Below are 20,793 nucleotides of genomic sequence, written 5' to 3' on the forward strand. Positions count from 1 at the left end.
CTCTCGGAATATTAAAAAGACATGCACTCAAGGGTCAAAATTTAACAGAACTAATCATTCTTGTTGCCTCCTCCAGGACATTCTTAAATGATGGTGGCTTTCGTAGGCGACAGGGTGGCGGTGAAGGCCACCATGACAATAGGAGGGAGGGGCCGGCAGTGCTGCCACCCGCTCACCTTTGCGTCATCAGCTCAAACGCCAACCCAGGAAAAAGGGATGCCTCAGGAGCATCATGAAAATACTGTGACTTCCCCAAGCCCTGCAAGGGCTTCGGGCCTCTGAAGGCCCACAGACCAGCGTCCAGGGTGTACCGGGGGTGAGAGCTGAGAAGCAACACATGTGCCGGCCTCGCCTGAGCCCGACCACTACCGGCCCGTAACTGAGAGCCCTGTGACCACGTGTCAGCTGGTCCTCCCTCTGGGGCAGGAACTGTGACTCCTTCTAGCTCCACATTCCAGTCTGGTCCTTGGGCCTAACGGGCACTGCAGGTCCTAGCGCTGGGGCCTCACCCGCGGGCCCCCTGCTGGACCAGCCACACTGAGCAAGTCTGTGGGGCACGCCTGCCCGAACAAGACCTGTCAGCGGCAGACAGGCCCCGGCAAGAGGCAGACCAGTGACGCAGCGCGGTGCACACTCACTGTACTGACCCCACAGCCTGCTGCTCCGGGCGTTTATTGCTGGGCCTGAGGGGACGGAGGCCTGAAGCCAGGCCACCCTCAGCTAGTCCAGGAGAGCACAGGGCCCCGCCTCAGCCAGGCTCTGGTCTGCAGAGGGGAGAGTCTCTTGGGACCTTGTCGCGGAATGCCAGGCAGTGGGGACACTGCACTGGTTCCACGGCACCCGTTGGCCCAGGAGCTGTGCCCACGAGATGTCGTAGTGCCCAGAGCAAGGGAAACAGAAATGACTGGTTCCGTGTGTCCAAAAGCAAAAGGCCCCTGGGTCCCAAGTGTGCCAGGGGGCGTGAGGTGCCAGGTAGGGGCTGGAGCCCAGCTTCAGGAGCCTCAGGACGGAAGAAGAGAGGCAGCCAAAGTGAGGGTCACACACCCCTGCAGGGGCCAGTGGCACACGAGTCATCCCCGTGCCCTGAGATAAGAGCAGCTATTCCACCTTCTCTCAGTATCACCTCCATGCTACTCACACGGATAACACACGACTCTGACCATTAAACCAAAACTGTCCACCTCCTAAACAAACCTGGAAAAGTATCTCAAGATGAACAATTTCTCAGTATGTAAACAATCTGCATCATTATTAGCTACTTAATTAAGGAGGTAATTCATCAAGTCTAGAAAATTCAGCAACAGTTCGATCAAAAAAGGCTCTGGAAGACATTAGTAAGAAACATGGTTCTATTACAGAATCTCCCGTGTTTAAAATTCCAAGAAAACTCCAACTGCCAGGCTGGGACACGAAGTCTTACAGGCGATTGATTCCTCATTGTCACAGGGCAGCTGACTGTCACCTGCACCCTACGAAGTGCCACCACCCCGGACTGTTTCCTATGTGCTTGGAGGGTAATTAGGAACAGAGCCCAGAACTCGGAAAAAGCCCCCGGCTCAGTAACACTCGCAGAGGGACGTGCTCGCTGGCCTCTTCCCTGTGAGGCTGGACGTCCCCAGCGCTGGCTTCGGCACCTTACAGCAGGGGCAACTGGCCTCCAAGGAGGAAGTCAGTGTGCTACATACATTATTAATCCCCACGAGCACTTCAGGATGAAATAATAATGCCTTATCTACCAGAGAGCTTTACCAGGGAGCGTGTTTGCATGTCTATCACCTCATTTCGCTTCCACAATGGCCCCAAGAGAAATACAGGCCCATATCCTGAAAGGAAATACAGTGCTCTCATAGCCTCCTTCCTGCAAAGCAGAAGCAGACTCAGAGCAAGGAACGGCCCTGCGCCTGGGCCCCGCCTGCCACCGGGCAAAGAGGGCTGCCCTGGAGTCTTCTGCGTCACTGCAACTTGGCTCAAAATGGTTTTCTTCATCGATTTCATTTATCGTATTTATATCCCAACTTACTCCCTGAAAAATTGAAGTGTTTTATTTTTTCTTCTTGAAAGAAATCAGAAAAGGCTTGATTTCCCCCAGTGAACAAAGCTACAAACAAGAAAGATGGACGACCATGCCCTTGTAAGGCCCGCCCAGAAAGCTGCCATGAGTGCACGGCTTCATTTCCAAGTGGGGGAGAAAGAGAAATAGAAAATGGGTCAAATAATTCCCAAGGAAAGAGTTTAGATCAGATTTTTCCTTCTTTTAACTTCTCTATCATTAAATACACATTTCAACAGAGATGAGTTAAGACAGAATGGATTCTTTGAAGAGGGGCGCTGCCATAGGAAGGCCTTGCCAGGCAGCTGGTAACAAGGAAGCCTTATTTGATGCATGGCCCAGCATCTCCAGGGCTCACCTGAAGGCAGCCCACACTCACGCCCAGCCCCCAGCTCAGGGAAAGGAGAGGGGGGGTGCCTGCAGTCTGGGCGACGGCTGCCTGTTATACTTAACCGGGCGCTACAGAAAGAGGTGAGCGGAGGCCAGAACTGGCTGACTTGAGAGAGACGGGAAAGTATCTAGCGACAGTCCAGAAACATGGGGCTCGCCTAGTGGGAAACGCCACTCCTTCTGCACCCCAAGAGTATGACGGAAGGCTGAAAGCATTGTGAGAAGGAAAAGCCCATGAAGACCCCCTCGATGGAAAAGCAGGCGCAGCTGTAACACAGAGATTAGATGACAGCTTCTCTCCCACCCGTGCCATGCCTTCAGATACCCTGAATAGAAAGACAGAGACAATCATCCTAGTTCTCAAATTATTCCTCAGAATAATTCTGCAAATACAATGTCTAGCACCATGAGCAAGAAATAGTAGAAATCACAGGAAACAAAACTGACCCACAAAGACATGAGAAGTTAGGACTAGCCAACAGACTATGAAAGAAACTATACTTGCAATAACACAAAACAAACAACCCCATAAAAAAAATGGCCAAGATTTGAATAGGCATTTCTATAAAGAAGATAAACCAATGGCCAATAAAAATATTAAAAATGCTCAACATTACTGATCATAAAAGAAATGTTCACCAAAATCACCATCAAGAATCACTTCATGTCCATTAGCATTGTCAGTATCAAAGAAACAGAAAAATAACCAGCGTTGGGGAGGACATGGGGAAACTGGAATCTGGGTACATTGTCGGTGGGAATGTAAAATGGTGCCACTACCGTGGAAAAGCGTACGGTGGTGGCTCAAACAATTAAACACAGAATCGCCATATGATCCAGCAATTCCACTTCTGGGTATACGCCCAAAACAAGTGAAAGCAGGGACTCAAACAGATATTTGTACACCCGTATTCTAAACAGCATGATTCACTACAGCCGAAAGGGGGAAGCACCCCAAGTGTCCACGGACAGATGAACGGATAAACAGAATGTGGGCTGCACACAGGGGAATATTATTCAGACTTAAAAGGAAGGAAATTCTGGCACATGCTACCACATGGATGAACCTTGAGGACATTATGCTCAGTGAAATAAGCCAGTCACAGAAGGGCAAATACTGTGTGATTCCACTTGTAAGAGTTATCTAGAGTTATCATATTCACAGAGACAGAAAGTAGATGGTGGTACCAGGGGACTGAGGGAGGACTTAGTGCTTAACGAGGACAGTTTCAATCAGCAAGATAAGAAAAGCTCTGGAGACGATGGTGGTGATGGTTGGCCCATGTGAATGTGCTAAATACCACTGAACTGTACACTTAAAATGGTGAAGTCTATTTTATATACATTTTACCATAATAAAAAACACTATGTTTTGTGGAAAAGAGTATGGCAGTTCCTCAAAAACTTAAATATGAAATACCGTATGATCCAGCAATCCCACTTCTGGGTATGTACCCAAAAGAACTGAAAATAGGGTCTTGAAGAGATATTTGTACCCCCATGTTCACAACAGCATTATTCACAAGAGCTAAAATGTGAAAGCCACCCAAGTGTCCACTGATCACTGATGGATAAATACATAAACAAATGTAGGATATCCACACAATGGAGTATTATTAGGCCTTAAAAAGGAAAGAAATTCTGACATATACTATGACACCGATAAACCTGGAGGACATTATGCTACGTGAAATAAGCCAGTCACAAACAAACAAACACTGTATGATTTCACTGATATGAGGTACTTATAAAGGAGACAAAATCAGAGAGAGAAAGTTAAACGCTGGTTTCCAGGGGCTGGAGAAAAGGGAGAATGGGAAATTATTGTTAAATAGAGAGTTTCAGTTTTATAAGATGAAACAGCTATGAAGACGATGATGGTGACGGCTGTACAACATTATGAAAGTACATAATACCACTAAACTACATTTTCAAGTGGTTAAGATGTTTAATGTATTTTACTGCAATTAAAAAATGGAAAAACAAAAAAACACTACACTTGCTCTGGTCAAAAACATAAAGGAGAGACTAGAAGCTATAACAAGTAACAGTTTTACATTTTTTTTAAGTCTAGAACTGAAAGTAAAAAAATCGTGAACAGGCTTCAAAGCAGATTAGGTGCTACTGAAGGGAGGACTGGTGAACTGGAAACTAAGCCAGAAGAAAACACTCCAGCTAAAAGCATGGAGAAACCAAAACCTGGGAAATACAAGAGAAGGCATAAGAATATATGGCTGGAAATCTAAAACACCTTTAATTAGAGTCCTGGAAGGAAAGAAGGGGAAAGCTGAAGCAGAGACAATGGCAGGACACTTTCCAGGCTGGTGAGAGCTATGCCTTTGATACAAGAAGCCAACAGACCTTAGGGAGGAGACCTCGTGACACTACTGAACCCAGAACAATGAGAAAATCCTTTAGAAGCAAGAGGAAACACCTGGATTACCTCCAGAGGAGCAGCAGGTACACTGCCTACTGACTTCTGAACAGGAAAAATAAAAGCCAGACATGTGGAAATAGACCTTCAATGTGCAAAAAGAAAATAATGCCAACATAAAATTCAATATACAGGAAAAGTTCTTTTAAAAATAAAGGTGAGAGGGTGATGTCAGTGAAAATAGCAAACTAACTACTTCCAAAATTCCCTCTTCTGTAAAAGCAATGAAAAAATAGCAAAAATTGTAACCCTCAACTTTTTCAGAAATCTGGGAGTTTAACCAAAGGCTTGCAATCCGGTGAGTATTTGTTAAAGAAAAACAGTAGAATCTCCACAAAAAGAAGAAATTCGTGGTATTTTAACTTGCTCTATATCCCCCCTCCACCCCACCCCCCGAGTTCCACCTCAACTCTACAGTAGTCCTGAAAACCAACAGCCTGCAATCATAGTGACACCCAGAAGCCTGGCAGCCACAGAAAGGGGCGGAAGCGGGTTGGAACTCCGACAAAGCCTTACTCCCGGATAACTGTCATTATTTGACACAGCTGATGGGTTCCACTTGCAAGGCTGTCTTTATTTTATCTGAGTCAGAGCTTACCTAGTGCAAAAGAGCATATTTCTCACAGGTTTATGTCAAAACAGTTAGAAGCAGCTGTTTAATTTTGTAGCCACCTGAGACAGCGGACAACAGTTGAGGTAAATAATAAACACATTGACCCAAAAGCTTAAAAGGAAAAGCTGGGGGATGCAGTGTCTGCAGGGGATTTGAAAACTCGAACGTTTTCCTGGGACCAGGAAGGCCGCATGTGCATACACGCGAGGCTGCGTGAACACCCAGGAAAGATTTGAGAAGCTGTGAGAGTTCACACGCACTGACTCTAGGACTGTGCACAAGCAGGGCGTGCGGCTGAGACGAAGCTGTGAACTGCCTGATTACAGCTGAGGACGCCCCAGTACACACAGAGCCCCGTGGGAAAGACTGGGACTCATTGATGCCTGGCATTTAAGGGAAGCTGTCCAATCATTAGCTAGCCAATCAGAGACTTCAGGGGAAACCCATGACAAAGTATACAGACTTTATAGATAGTTCAGGAAAGTCACTAAACAAATAAAAATTACTGAAACAAGCAGCAGCATAAAAAAAAAATCCCAGGGGAGAAAGGAGAAATGGATTTTCAGAGTTGCCACTATATTATTTAAATGTTCAGTTTTCAACAAATCATTGTGACACACAAAAAACAAGAAAGTATGACTCATACACAGGAAAAAAGCAATCAATAGATAGTCCCCGACGAAGCTCTATGTTGGACTTACACAGACTACAAGGTGTGATCAAAAACTAGTGAATGTTTAAATTAAAAAAAAAAAATAGTACAGTAACAGACACATCGCCATTAATCCCCCTCAGAATGCTCCCCCTCACTTCAAACACACTTTTCCCGTCCTTCTTGCCACTTTCCGAAGCAGTTCTGGAAGTCCTCTTTCATGAGTGTCTTTAGTTGTGCTGTTGTGGCTGCCTTGATGTCCTGAATCAATTCAAAACGTTTACCTTTCATGGTCATTTTGAATTCAGGGAAGGGCAAGAAGTCGCACGGTGCCTGATCCAGGGAGTAAGGTGGATGAGGACACACTGTGATGTTTTTATTTGACAAAAATTGCCGTGTACCAGAAGTGATGTGTGACACGGAGCGTTGTCATGATGGAGCATGATTTACAGCCAATTTTAAAACACACCTTCTCTCAACCATTGTTCACACCCAACTGACTGCACTGAACAAGCTGAAACTTGTCACACACTGTCATTAAGATTCAATGTGCCACTTCCCATACTGAAGATCCCTGCCTTTCTGCTGGATGGCACTTGGCAGCAGCATTCACTGTATATTTTTATCACACCTCATATAACCTATTTTAAATATGTTCAAAAAACTAAAGGAAATCATGTCTAAAGGATTAAAGGAAAGTATGACAATGTCTCACTAAATAAAGATTATTAATATACAGAGTGTAAAAAAAGTATACACATTTTAAGAAAGGGAAAAACTACATTAAAATTTTAATACTCAACATATACAGATAACAAAAGTTGAATACAACTCATATGTATACATTTTTTTGGCACCCCCAGTAGAAATTATAAAAAGGAACCAAGTAAAAATCCTGAAGCCAACAAATTAGACAACCTAGGTGAAAAGGACAAATTCCTAGGAAGATACAAACTATCAAAACTCATTCAACAAGAAATGAAAAATTTGAATAGACCTGAAATAAATAAAGACATTGAACTAGTAATTGAAAAACTTCCCACAAGAAAAAGTCTACTAGTGAATTGTACCAAACATTCAAGAAGAATTAACATGATTCTTCACAGACTCTTCCAAAAAACTGAAAAGGACACTATCTTATTCATTCTGAGGCCAGTATTACTAATGTCAACACCAGACAAGAACATTACAAAAAAAAAGATAGACCAACATGTCTTAAGAATACAGGTGCAAAATCCTCAACAAAACACTAACAAACTGAATCCAACAATATATAAAAACAATTATCCACCATGACAGTGAACACACAATGTGATATATAGATGATGTATTACAGAATTGTACACTTGAAACCAATGTAATTTTACCAACCATTGTCACCCCAATAAATTTTAATTAAAAAAAGAAAAAAAGCAGAGATACCAAAGGGGGGCAAAACAAGAATTATCCACCATGACCAAACGAGATTTATCCAAGGAATGCAAGGTTGGTTCAACACACAAAAACCAGTCAATGTAATGTACGACATTAATAAAGGACAAAAGCCACACATTCATCCCAATAGATGCAGAAAAAGCATCTGACCACAAAACACCATTTCATGATAAAAACATTCAACAAAATATAAATAGAAGGGAACTTCCTCTACAAAAACCCACAGATAACAACATAATTAATGGTGAAAGACTGAAACCTTCCCCCCCTAAGATCAGGAACAAGACAAGGACAGCCAGCCTTGCCAGAACAATTCAACGCTGTACTGGAGATTATAACCATGGCGATTACACAAGAAATACAAATAACCGGCATACAGATCAAAAAGGAAGAAGTAAAATTATCTATATATGCAGATGATATAATCTTATACAGTACATAGAAAACCTTCAGGAATCCATTAAAAACTATTACAGCTGGAGTGGCCAGGTGGCTCAGTTGGTTAGAACACAAGCTCTGAACAGGGCTGCCGGTTCGATTCCCACATGGGCCACTGAGCTGCACCCTCCACAACTAGATTGAAGAAACCAGCTACCGCTCAGCGGGAGGGGTGGCCAGATGGCTCAGTTAGAGCACGAGCTCTCAACAAGAAGGTTGCTGGTTCAATTCCCACATGGGATGGTGGGCTGCACCCTCTGCAACTAAAGATTGAAAACGGCAACTGGACTTGGAGCTGAGCTGCGCCCTCCACAACTAGATTGAAGGACAACAACTTAGAGCTGATGGGCCCTGGAGAAACACACTGTTCCCCAATATTCCCCAATAAAAAAAAAAACACATTTTTTAATTGAAAAAACAACAACAAACTATTACAGCTAATAAATCCCACGCTCATGGGTTGGAAGACTTAATGTTGTGAAAATGGCAATACTCCCAAATTGGTCTAAACATTCAGTAAAATCTCCATCAAAATTCCAGCTGCCTTTCATGCATAAATTGACAAACTAATCCTAAAAATCATATGAAAATGTTAAGAAACCAGGAACAGCTCAAACAACCTTAAACAAGAAGAACAAAGATGGGGGACTCACCCTTCCCGATTTCAAAACTTAACACAAAGCTCCCCTAATCAAGACTGTGTGGTTCTGTCATAAAGGTAGACATACAGATCAATGGAATAGAAATGAGGGACCAGAAATAAACCCGTATTTTATGGTCAACTGATTTTCAACAAAGGTGCTAAGACCATTTGAGGAGGAAATGGTCTTTTCAACAAATGATGCTAGGACAACTGGACAGCCACTTGTAGAAGAATATAGTAAAACTCTTCCTTCACACTATATGTAAAAATTAAAATGTATCAAAGACCTAAATTCAAGAGCTAAAACTATAAAACCCTTAGAATAAAACACAAATGTGAATCTTTGTGACCTGAGATTAGACACTGTTGTCTTAAATGACACCTAAAGCACACGCAACAAGAGAAAAAATAGCTACTGGACTAAATCAAAATTAAAACCTTTTGTTAAGCATCGAAGGACACTACCAAGAAAGTGAAAAGACAATTCACAGTTGGAGAGGAAATAATTGCAAATTATATCTCTGATAAAGGACTAGTAAACAATATATCAAGACCTCTTACAAATAAAAAGACAAACAATCCAATTTAAAAATGTCCAAAAGATTTAAATAGACATTTCACCAAAGACGACATAAATGGCCAATAAGCACGCAAAGAGCTGCTCAACAGAATCAGACGTTAGAGAAATGCTAATCAAAACCACAATATGATAGCACTTCACACCCACCAGGACGGCTAGAATCAAAACACTAAAGAATGACAAGTGTTGGTGAAGAGGTAAAGAAATTGGAACCCTCGTACCTTGCTGGTGGGAATGTGAAATGGTACATACAGCCTCTGTGGAAAACAGTTAGCCAGTTACTCAAAAAGTTAAACAGAGAATTACTAGATGACCCAGCAATACACTTGCACCTGGAGTCCTAGTGTATGCCCAGAGAACTGAAAACATGTACGCATTAAAAAAAAACCTGCACATGACTATTCATGGCACTTTACTCATATTAGCCAAAAAAGTGGAAAAAACCCAAATGTCTACCTACTGATGAATGAATAATGAAAATGTAATGTATGGAGAATGTAATATGTTTCAGCCATCAATGAACCTTGAAAATATTCTACTAAGGAAAGAAGCCAGACACAAAACGCCACATATTTACAACTCCATGTGTATGAAATGTCCATAATAGAAAAAGCCTTAGAGAAAGAAAGTCGATTAATGCTGGCCAGGGAGGGACGAGAGGAAGGGAGGAGTGGGGTGTCACTGTTAGCAGGTATGAGGTTTCTTTTTAAGGTGATGAAAATGTTTTGGAATTAGGTAGTAATGATCGTTGCACAACCTTGTAAATATACAAAAAAAACACTGATTCATAACCTTTAAAAGGGTGAATTTTATGGCATATAAATTATATTCCAAAAAATGTTAATTGAAAGAATTTTTAAAAGAGTAAAAGTGAAATCAAAATACTTACAGGAAGAAAAAAAAATAGGGAGTGTCTACCAGCAGCTGACCTGCAATACAGGAATGTCTAAAGAAGGCCCTGTGGGCAGGAGGGAAGCGACCCCAGAATGAAGGTACAAGTGTCAGGGAGCAAAGAACAAATAAGGGTATAAATGAATCTAAACGAACTGGTATGATGGTAAATAATAACACTGTTAAAAAGAGCACACAGAACTAAGATACACAGTAACAAGCACATATAAACCTGGAGGGGGTGAATGGCGTTGAAGTATTCTAAGAAACTAAGATCTCTGCATGGCCCAGGAGGAAGGTACAGGTTATCTGGATAAGTTAATAACACACTGTCTAATTTACATGGTAACCACGGAAAGAAAAACAGAATACAATCTCCAATGTACTGGGGAGAGGGGAAAAGTAGAATGATTTTTTAAAGAATCATGATACTAGTTTAAAATAATATGAGAAAAGAGAGAAAAATAAACACAGAAAATATGGGACAAGACAAACATATAATAAAATTGTAGAGTTAAATTCAAATAGATCACTAATTACATTCAATGTAAATGAGTGGAATGTTCCAATTAGAAGACAAAGATTATCAGACTGGGTGACAAAAATCTAACAGCACTGCCTTTGCAAGAGACATATCTAAAGTATAAGGATATAATAAGGTTGGAAGTAAAATGACAAAAAACAAAGATATAATGCAAATGGCATTATTAGCATCAGACATATTGTACCACAAAGCAGAGGTTCACTTCTAGAGATAAAGGGAACCACTCATAATAATTAAAGTTTCAATTTATCAGGAAGATAAAACAATTGTAAATTTCCATGCCCCTAAAACCCTGGTCTCAAAGCATATAAATAAAAATTGACAAAACTACAGGGAGAAATCAGACAAATCCATAATCATAACGAATCTGTGTATCTTAGTAATGGATATAACAACCAGACCAAAAAAGTAGTAAGAAAACAGAAGATGTGAGTAGTATGCTTATCAAGTGAGCTGATGATACAGTACACTGAATCTCATTTTTTCAAGCACCCGAGAACATCTGAGAAAACATATAGTCCATATTCTGGGTTGTAAGGCCCAGCAGCACATTTCAAAGGATTAAAATCATAAAGACCAAGATCTCTGGGCAGCGGACTAGTGCTGGAGAAGAATATAATAAGACAATATGCATATGTTTGGAAATTTCAAAATATTCTTCTAAATGGCCTAAAATCAAAGAAAAAGTCATAATGTAAATCAGAAAATACACTGTCACAGTCTGTTCGGGCTGCGGTAACAAACGCCACAGACTGGGTGGCTTATGTGCAACAGACATTTCTTTCTCGCAGTTCCAGGGGCTGGCAGGCCGCGATCAGGGCGCCGGCAGGGCGGGATCTGACGAGGGCCCGCTTCCCAGCTCGCGGATACATGGCCACCTCCGTGCTGGACCCCCACATGGTAGAGAAAGAGAGCAAGCACTCTGGTCTCTTCTTATAAGGCACTAACCCCATTATAAGGGCCTCACACTCACCTCATCTAAACCTCATCACCTCCCAAAGGCCCCCCCTCCAAGTCCCACCACAGTGGGGTTGGGGCTTCAACCTACGGCTATGAGGGGACACTTCAGGGTACAGCATATATTAAACACTAATGAAAACACCTCAAATCAAACTCTGTATGACACAGTTAAAGCATTATTTACAAGGAAATGTATCACCTTAAATGCACATGTTAGTAAAAGAGGAAAGCTACAAATTGATAAATTAAGTATTCACCTCAAATTAGAGAGAAAACAGCTACAGGAAAGGAAAATTAAGAGCCAATTTCACTCAGACATGGATGCAAAAATCCCAAACAAAATATTAGTCATTGGAATCTAATCAATTTGTTACAGGAAGAAACCAGTACGAACAAGTTATATTTATATGATGGTCATCTGGGGGTTGTAGAATTAAAGGTTTTTATGATAAGCTTTATTTTAGAAATTTTCTAAATAAGCATTGTTTTATGAATCAGGAAAAATATTTTTGAATTCACATTCAGCTGATCTCTAATTTTTATGAAGTCAACTAGTTAATGAACGCCAAGAAGAACAAGGGCCATTGGACAGCCACTTCATCTGAGTAATCACCAGGCTACAAGACCTGTGTCTCAGTGTCTCCATTTGGTGGAGAACAAAGAAAGGGTGGGGAGGAGCAGAAAGGATTTGCAAAGACAGAGATGTGATAATAGCAATTCATAGGCTTTTTGCCCAGACATTAAGGGAGCAATCTCATACACAAACATGCCTATAAATAGAATCCATATTGCACTTTAATGAATAATTTAAGAGCACTTTGCAAACAGGGTTAAGAAAACAGAAACCTAAATGTTCAAAAATCAATAGTTCTGTCCTATCCCAACCTGGTGAGTTACAGAAACAGACGTTTGAGTTTTATATTATTTTTTAGAAACACTGGAATGCTGGATGGTTAAGTATCAAAAGGCTTAAAAACATCTACAAGCTTTAACCTAATAATTCTGCCTTTAGAAATTTATCCTTCAGAAATAATCAGTGATACACACAAGGACTGTTACACAGGATATTTATCAAAGCATTGTTTATACTGGTAAACACTGTAACGCATCATAAATGTCCAGCTACAGGGAAGTTCAATAAACTGGGACACCCACTGGAATAGTATACAGCCCTTCAAAATCATATTGTAGCAAGAATAGGACAGGACATGCTCGCTATCTCATACAAAGGAAAATGTTCATAAAGGCTGTTATGGACTGAATCCCATAGGATATGGATATCACATACACATAAAAGTAGGAAAAAAGTATTGGCTATCTTTGTGTGGTAAGATTATGGAGAATGTTCCTTTTGTCCTTTATACTTTCAGCTTGCTCCAATCTTTCTACACCAAACATTTGTATTATTTTATATACAGGAAAATAGTTTTTAAACACCCTTCATCAACCCAAACCCACTTCTAATGAGGGTAACTGGGAGGTCAGTAGAGACCTGACATTAGTTTTCTACAGCTGCATAACAAACCGTGATAAACTTAGGAACTTAAAACAATATACATTTGTTGTCTCACAGTTTCTGGGGGTCAGGGGTCTGAGCAGGTTTAACTGGTCCCCTGCTGAGGGTCTCACAAGGCTATAGTCGCTGTGTTCTCATCTGATGGCTCGTTTGCAGAAGAATCCACTTCCAGCTAACTCAGGTTACTGGCATAAGCTGTTTCCTTGCTGTAGTCAGGAAGGAGGGCCCCTGCTTCCTGCTGGCTGTCCCCGCATGCACCCTCAGCTCCTAGAGGCCACCTGCAGTTCTTCCTGTGCGGGCTTCCCCAACATAGCCACTTACTCAAGCCAGCTAAGAGAGTCTCTAAATAAGTTTCTAGCACGATGAAATTGTATATAATGTAACATAATCACAGAAGTGACATCTCATCACTTTTGCCATATTCCATTGGTTTGAAGCAAGTCACAGGTCCCACTTCAAAGTAAGGGAATCAGCAAGTGCATGGATACTAGGAGGTGGGGATCATGGTGGGGCCACCTTCACAGTCTCTCCACGATATCTAGCTTCCTACTGCAGAGCCCAAGCAAAGGAGGGAAGAAAGCTTGCAGGTGGATCTGAAGACTCTTCTTCTGATCAACCCATCCAAACACAACTGAACCCTGATCTCTACCCCGCTGAGGCAGTAGAGTAATGTACAAATTGGAGAGTTCACCACAGGTCAGAGCTGACAGCGAATTTCAACATGTCCTGTGCCAGCCCTGAAGGATAATCGAGACAGATCAGTGGGAAGGAAAAAGAAAAGGAGACTTTGCTTCTGCAATAAGGAGAGGTAGAGGGGCAGAAATTCTCACCGTGAGTTCTAGAGAAAGTAAGGACAGTTTGTTCACAACAAACACAAACCAACATGATGTCTAACTTCACTTTTTCATTGGTCTCTTGATGACCAATACACTTACAATACCTACAAACAAGCCCTAGAGAGAAACACAGTGTGAGTTTTGGCTAACTCTGTAGCACTGTCATCAAGTAGTCTCCATAGCGTGGTAAATATTAGTAATATCTACCAGTATCCAGTTGTCCTAAACCTCCCGGACATAGAAGACCCACCTCCCTGGCCCATTTGAAACTAGGTGTGGCCAAAATGACTGCTTCTGGCCAAAAATGTGAGCGGAATGGACCAGCAACCCTTCTAAAGCGATTAATTGCTGGTGCAAGAGACTCCATGTTCTAAAAGGACCCAGATCTAGGACATTTAAGAAACAATTTTGCAAAACTTGCAAGGAACAAAAATCCCTCCTTTTCAGAAACAATTACAGAGATAATGAAGCATCACCTTGATATTAGATCTGAATAAGAACAGTACAAGAAAGAATTAGTATTGGCCAATACTTCTAATGAGCATATGTACCAAAATCCTAAATGAAATATTACCATATTGGATCCCATATAATTATTAAATGTAGTACATCATGACAAAGTGCAGTTTAATCTAAGAAATCAATGATGGCTTAAAATTAAAAGATTAAAATATTTCATCCCAGTCACAGTTTAAAAAACAAAATCATCTAAATATAAATAGATATAGAAAACCATTTGATAAAATTCAAAATCTAGTAATGATTTTTAAAAATCATTATTAGGATAGCCTATCACAACTTTGTCTAGTGGTCCAAACAAAGGGAGAAAAAAAATAAATAATCAAATACACAAAGATTTAAGAGCTAGGAAGGAAGAAACGATGTTATCGTTATTTACAAGGAGAAATGAGAAACAGAGCCACACAGCTAGGACATCTGGTATGTTTCAAAAGTGACGCTGCAGATCACTGGGGAAGGACAGCACCAGCGCCGCTACAGGCACAACGGGTTCTACATTTAGAAAATTCTAACATTATACCTCTACCTCACACCTCACAGAAAAAGAAGTTCAAAGTAGAATATTAAAAGCAAATATTCAAACTTTTTTTTAAAGAGAAGGCTATCTTATGGTAACCGTGTGGTAACAAAGGATTTCTTAAATAAGACTTAATAACTACAAACTATAAGGAAAAGATTGATAAATGACTACATTAAAATCAAACATCTGTTCATCGAAACAGCATTTTTAAAGGATAAAAATAGAGGACAAATAGAGTCCAGAATATATGAAGAACTTCTAAAAAGCTATTAAAAGGACAACCCCAGCAACAAGTGGACAAAATATAAGAATACAATTTATAGCAAAGGAAACCCAAATGGATAAGAAGTCTTCAAACTCACTAGTAATCAAGGAAATGCAAATTAAAACAGTGAGCTAGTTCATATCTCCGAGACTGACAATTACAACATCTGAACACACAGAGGATCAGCCAGGATGTGAAGAAACAAAGCCTCGGAAAGTACTCTGACGACAGCTCTGCGGTGGAACAGGGCCTCCTTGTGCCCCCATAATCCCACTTGCAGACGTACACCAGGTCCACTGTCTCCTGAGCGCCCAGCACAGAGGCAGGTAGGCCAGTGGGACGAGGAATTAGCAGGGAGACTGAGCAGGCTGCCGGGAGGAAGACTGCACGCGGGACACAGACCAGGTAAGACAGTATCACATGCCAGTCTTGCCAGATGAAACCGGGGATCAGAACTGTGCTTACCTGGGGCAACCTCCTCCCAAACAGCCGCCGAATCAGTTTATCTTCTGCAGCCAGCCTGATCACGTCATTCCCTCCTTACACTTCCCCAGCTAACACTTCCTGGAGCAGAGTCCCAACCTTGCATCCTGTGGCTGCTCTAACAAAGTTCCACAATTTAGTGGCTTAACACAGCACACATTAATGACCTTACAGCTCTGGAGATGAGAGGTCAGATGCAGGCCTCACTGAGCTATAGCCAGGGGTCGGTAGGGCCGCGCTCCTCTCTGGAGGCTCTGGGGAGAACCCACTTTCTCGCCCTTTCTAGTTTCAGGAGGCTGCCTGCACTCCTTGGCTCGTGACCCCTTTCATCTTCAAAGCCAGCACTGATGGGAAATCTTCCTCATTTCGCATCACTAGAACACTGGCTCTTCTGCCTCCCTCTTCCACACAGGAAATAGGCCCCTGTGATTACTTCGGGCCCACCAAAGCAATCCAGGAGAATCTCCTTATTTTTAAAATCAGCTAATTAGCAACCTTCATTCCGTGTGCGACCTTCAATCTTCTTTGCCAGGTAATATAACATATTGACAGGTTCTGGGGAGTAGGATATGGATGCTTTAGAAGGCCATTATTTTGTACACCACACAACTTCTTCTCAACTATCCCCCCTACACACACTTCTAGTGGAACCCATACCCCTACAACTCCAGCCTCAGCACCACCACACACCATTCTCCAGTTACACCAACCATCTTATCTTTTTCAAATCAATGTATACCCATCCATGCCCAAATAATTACAATTCATCCTCCGGGGCTCAGCCCAAAGGCCACCTCCTCTCTGAAGTCTTCTCTGATTCCCAGCCTAAATGAATCGCCCCTCCTCAACACACTAACCTAGCTTTCTGTGTACCCCAATTGCAGCACTGAGCGTGGCCCCCTGTCACCATCCATTTACATGTCCCTTCCTCAGTCCAAAGTGGTGAGTCCTTCAATGATAAGAATCCTGCTCCATGTCAACTACAATTTTTTACATACATATATATACATATATATGTGTGTATATATATATATATATATATATATATATATATATATATATATACACACAAGTGGAGTACAGCATTAGGAACAGAGACAGTGAAAATGTAATGGCTGTGTGCGTTTTGTCAGAGGGATAGTGGATGGGGGGAGGAGGGTTGTCACTGTGTGAGGGATATAAATGATAAATGTCTAACTATTACATTGTTTTGTGTACCTGAAACTAATTTAAAAAAAAAAAAAGAATAGAAAAAAAAAGAATCCTGCTTCATTCTCCTGTGGGTTTCCAGATCATATAGCACAGGGCCTGGCAAAGAGCAGGCCCTGAGAGAGTGTTTCTGAGGTGGGAGGAGGCAGAAGGAAGCTGCCCTGGGTTTCTCTCAACAAAACAGATGTCAAAGGGGAACCTGGGTTAAGTATACAACCGATGGGGCCAAAGAACTAGTTGAAATGCTCATAACAAAACACCTCAACAATCCACTGCTTAGTTTGACACAATTTACTATCACGTGGAAGAATCTCTGTGCCACAAGTAACTAACCTGGGGGCAGTTCTAAAGCAACAGGCAAAATTAACCTCAAGAGAAATAAAGGACTTATCTAACATGATTTACAAACATGTTCTCAGAATTAGAGAAGAAAGAGTAGATTACTTCAATGAGGCGGGAACGCCTGGCAGCTGCCCACAACCCCACCACATACTCGTCAGGGGCTCTGGTCCTTCTCCAGGAAGGCTGGGAAGCACCATGCTGGTGACGTGAGGAGTGCTACAATCAACCCCATTTAGGGAAAAAGAAATTGCTTCTATGCACAAATAGGTATACATATACATATTATAATAAAGCAACATTTTTTAAGAGGATGGTTGTTAATCAAACAGAGTCTCATTTAATTTCAGTGGTTTGTTACTTGATGTCCATACTCTTGCAAGAAAATCCCCACCTAGGGAGGAGACTAAGCAAGGGAAAGGGAATGCTGAGTTGGCACCATTATCCATTAAAAAAAAAAAGACAATAACACGGCTTGAGTTTTTAAAATGCACACTTCCTTTCAGGTTCAATAGAACTCCCCGTTCAACTTTTCTTTAATAGTTTGAATTCTGAAACTCATTTTAAAACATATTCCAAAAACCACTCTCACACTGGAAAGAAAATATGAAGACAAAAAAACAAACAGATGAAATATTCAGCACCATGGACAGTGGACCCACCACTTCCCTGTCAGAGTCCCTGCCACCATGCGTAAGAGACTTCAGAGCCGCCCCAAAATCTACAGTATTCATTCTGATTAAGTTTGGGGTGTCCTAATACACGAGCAGGTATTTTTCTTTCTTGTGGCCCAAAGGACCAGCCTTCTTCACCAAAGACATATACAACTTCCATCTACCAAAATCTACTTCAGTAATCACCTTTACAATAAAGCCCTGAGATTTCTGTGCAATTAGGAATCACTGCCACCGCAAATGGCTATGGGTCCAGAAACTGACTATGCAGGTCAAGGAAATGAAATTGTTGAAACTGAAACATAGTGTCCAGCCTTGAATGGCTCGATTGTTTCAAGGACCTCAGGGGACTTCTCAAGTATAAATGCAGCTTGCTCTGAGTCTCCCTCTAACAACAAGGAAAGAGATAGCTTCTTTTAAATATCTAAATGTTTAAAAAGGAACACATGTTGAAATCTTCTCCTAAATACCTAAAAACTGTAACCATAAGCTGTTCATTTTCTCTAACCCTCAGTATTAATAACGATATCTAGAAAAGCAGTGTTCTCAGGTGCAATGTCACCCATAACCAGCACCACCTGTGGCAATGCCAGTCACAAAGCCCTGAATTCTAAACAGGGTGCCCAAGCTTTTCAGTTATAGGAGATTTTTTTCACCTTTTTACCATCCAACCTTTTCACAACTTTATAATATTGAGTATTAACTAAGAAAATACATGAAATTATAAAACACTTGCAATGAACCTGCACTGTATAAACAACAGCACCTGCATCCAGGTGAAAAACAGCAGGACTGAAAATGACTGACAGTGGGTCAGCGATGGCATTTAGATATGAAGACCCCTCTGTTTCCGATGGATTTCCAAGTCTGAAAACACCATCCACAACTGTTCCAGCTCCTCTAATCTGAGGATTAATGAAATCTTTGGGGATCTGGCCAACAGCCCCTCCAGAGTGCCACTGTTCTGCAAACTGTCTCTTTGGACCAAAACTGGCCACTCTGAGACATTTTACGATGACGACTTGTTCCAGTGCTCGACAGAATCCTCTCTCTTCAACAGGGAAGCTCCCCCGCACACTTCCTTTGGTTCCCACATCTAAGCCAAGTTCGAAGAACAGAAAAGGGGCAACAGTTCACCCCTAAAAGTTAAATTTCGGAAGGATGTGTGAGGGCCCGTGCCAGAGGAACGTCTGACCTGGAGGATGTGTGTAACCCAGGCTAGTCTCCAAGGTCTGTGCCAAGGCCTGCTGCCCTGGGGCTCCTTCTGGCGAATCGCACGCCACGAACCCTCCGCACCCAGGGAGCGCGGTTAGCTCACGCACTTGCAGGGCCGAAGAGGCCGGAAGTCCGCGCTGCCCTGAAGGCAGGCAGGGGGAAGACAACAACCCCGCGCGCAAGACTGAAGAGCTTTTGGTAACGCTCGGATTTGTTACGTGAGTAACATACTTCAGAGTAGGAAGGAAAAAATCAGAAACGCCACCAGGCAAGAAGGAAAACTGAACTTTCACTAAACAATACTTCCAGGGCAGAACACTTGTGGGAACAGTAAGAAACACGCTTCGACCCATCCCCAAATAAGAGGAACTAGTGACCCGAAAAGAGCAACGTGCACCTGCCCCACGTAACCTGCCCGTCGCTTTGGCGCAGGGCCGACCGAGACACACACGCCGGAGTTCGCGCGGCGGACGCGGCGCCTGAGGGAGGGTACACAGGGCGAGCGCGGAGCCGCTTCTCCCCTCGGCCGCGGGGCGCGCGGTGGTCGCGCTCAGGGGCTGCGCGTCCGCGGACGCGCCTCCCACCCGCCTGCCCGTCGGGCCCGGGACGCTTCTTCCCCCAGAATCCCTCCCAATCATGCGCGAGGACGTTTAAACCGTTGGAAACTTAAGCCTCACAAAGTCCAGAGCAGAATCGTGGCAGCTGCTCCCCCGGGCGAGCCCAGCAACACGCTCGGGAAGGCACAGCCCCCGCCGACAACTTCTGGATTGGGGGAGGGGCGGGGGGCCGGCAGCACCTCGTCACCTGAGTCCCGCCCGCCCCCCGCCCGGCCCGCACAGCCGCCCGCCCGCCCCGGCCCGCTCCGGCTCCCGGTGAGCGCGCAGGGGCCGCCGGGCGCCCCCGGGTCGGCTGGGGGCGGGGACGACGCGGGCCCGACCCCGCCCGCCCGCCCGCAGCTGCCGCCCAAGTTGGCTGGGGCCGGGCGGGGTCTTCCGCTCTTTCGGCCTCTCGGGGGGCTCGGTCGGCCCGAGACGTACGCCCCCCGCCTGCGAGCCCCGCGGGCAAAGTTGGCGGCCGCCGGAGGTCGCCGCCCCGGCCACCGCCTCCCGACCCCGGCTTGACCCCAGACCTCCGACCCCCGGCCCAGACCCCAGCTCCACCACCGGACCCCGCCCCCGGCCCGCGACCACTCACTTACCAGAGACCGTGCCCGGGCCGGCCGGTGGGAGGCCGGGGAGGGTCGGGGGTGGGGACGGGGAGATCCAGGCGGCGACGGCGGAGCCTGAAGTAACCGAGTCTGAGGAGACTGAGACGACTCAGGCGACTGAGGCGGCGGTAGGCGCTCCTCGCGCTCCAGCCGAGGCGCAGCGCGCTGCGTGGGTCCACCCCCTCTGTGCGGCCGACCAATCCCGCACCGCCCGCTGCCGCTAGCCCCGCCCCCACCAAAGTGCAGGGCACCGCGAAAGCGGGCGCCGCGGGCCAATCGAATGGCGGAACGGCGACGGGGCCGACCAATCGGAGCCCAGAAAGCTCTAAAGAAAGCAACCAATTAGCGTCCCGGGGGCGGGGGTTGGACGGGGCGAATAGC

At 43.8% G+C, this 20,793-nt stretch overlaps 1 protein-coding gene across 14 annotated transcripts in view; it reads right to left on the bottom strand.

The window, feature by feature from the left end:
• The window catches only part of PCBP3 (poly(rC) binding protein 3), a 186,224-nt gene extending 165,655 nt beyond the window's left edge, over positions 1 to 20,569 (bottom strand). For 4 of the 14 annotated variants that reach the window (XM_074322525.2, XM_074321310.2, XM_074321655.2 and 1 more), the window contains exon 1: positions 20,404 to 20,567. The gene's annotated coding sequence lies outside the window, so the exon portion shown is untranslated. Of the gene's footprint in view, positions 1 to 20,403 lie in introns of all 14 variants that reach the window. The other 10 variants (XM_074321899.2, XM_074321951.2, XM_074322297.2 and 7 more) reach the window with 5 other exon arrangements.
• Between the last annotated feature and the right edge of the window lie 224 nt (positions 20,570 to 20,793).

This window comes from Rhinolophus sinicus, chromosome 17, assembly GCF_057876585.1.
Source record: "Rhinolophus sinicus isolate RSI-liver-muscle chromosome 17, RSI-T2T, whole genome shotgun sequence".
In the NCBI taxonomy this organism is placed as follows: Eukaryota; Metazoa; Chordata; class Mammalia; order Chiroptera; family Rhinolophidae; genus Rhinolophus; species Rhinolophus sinicus.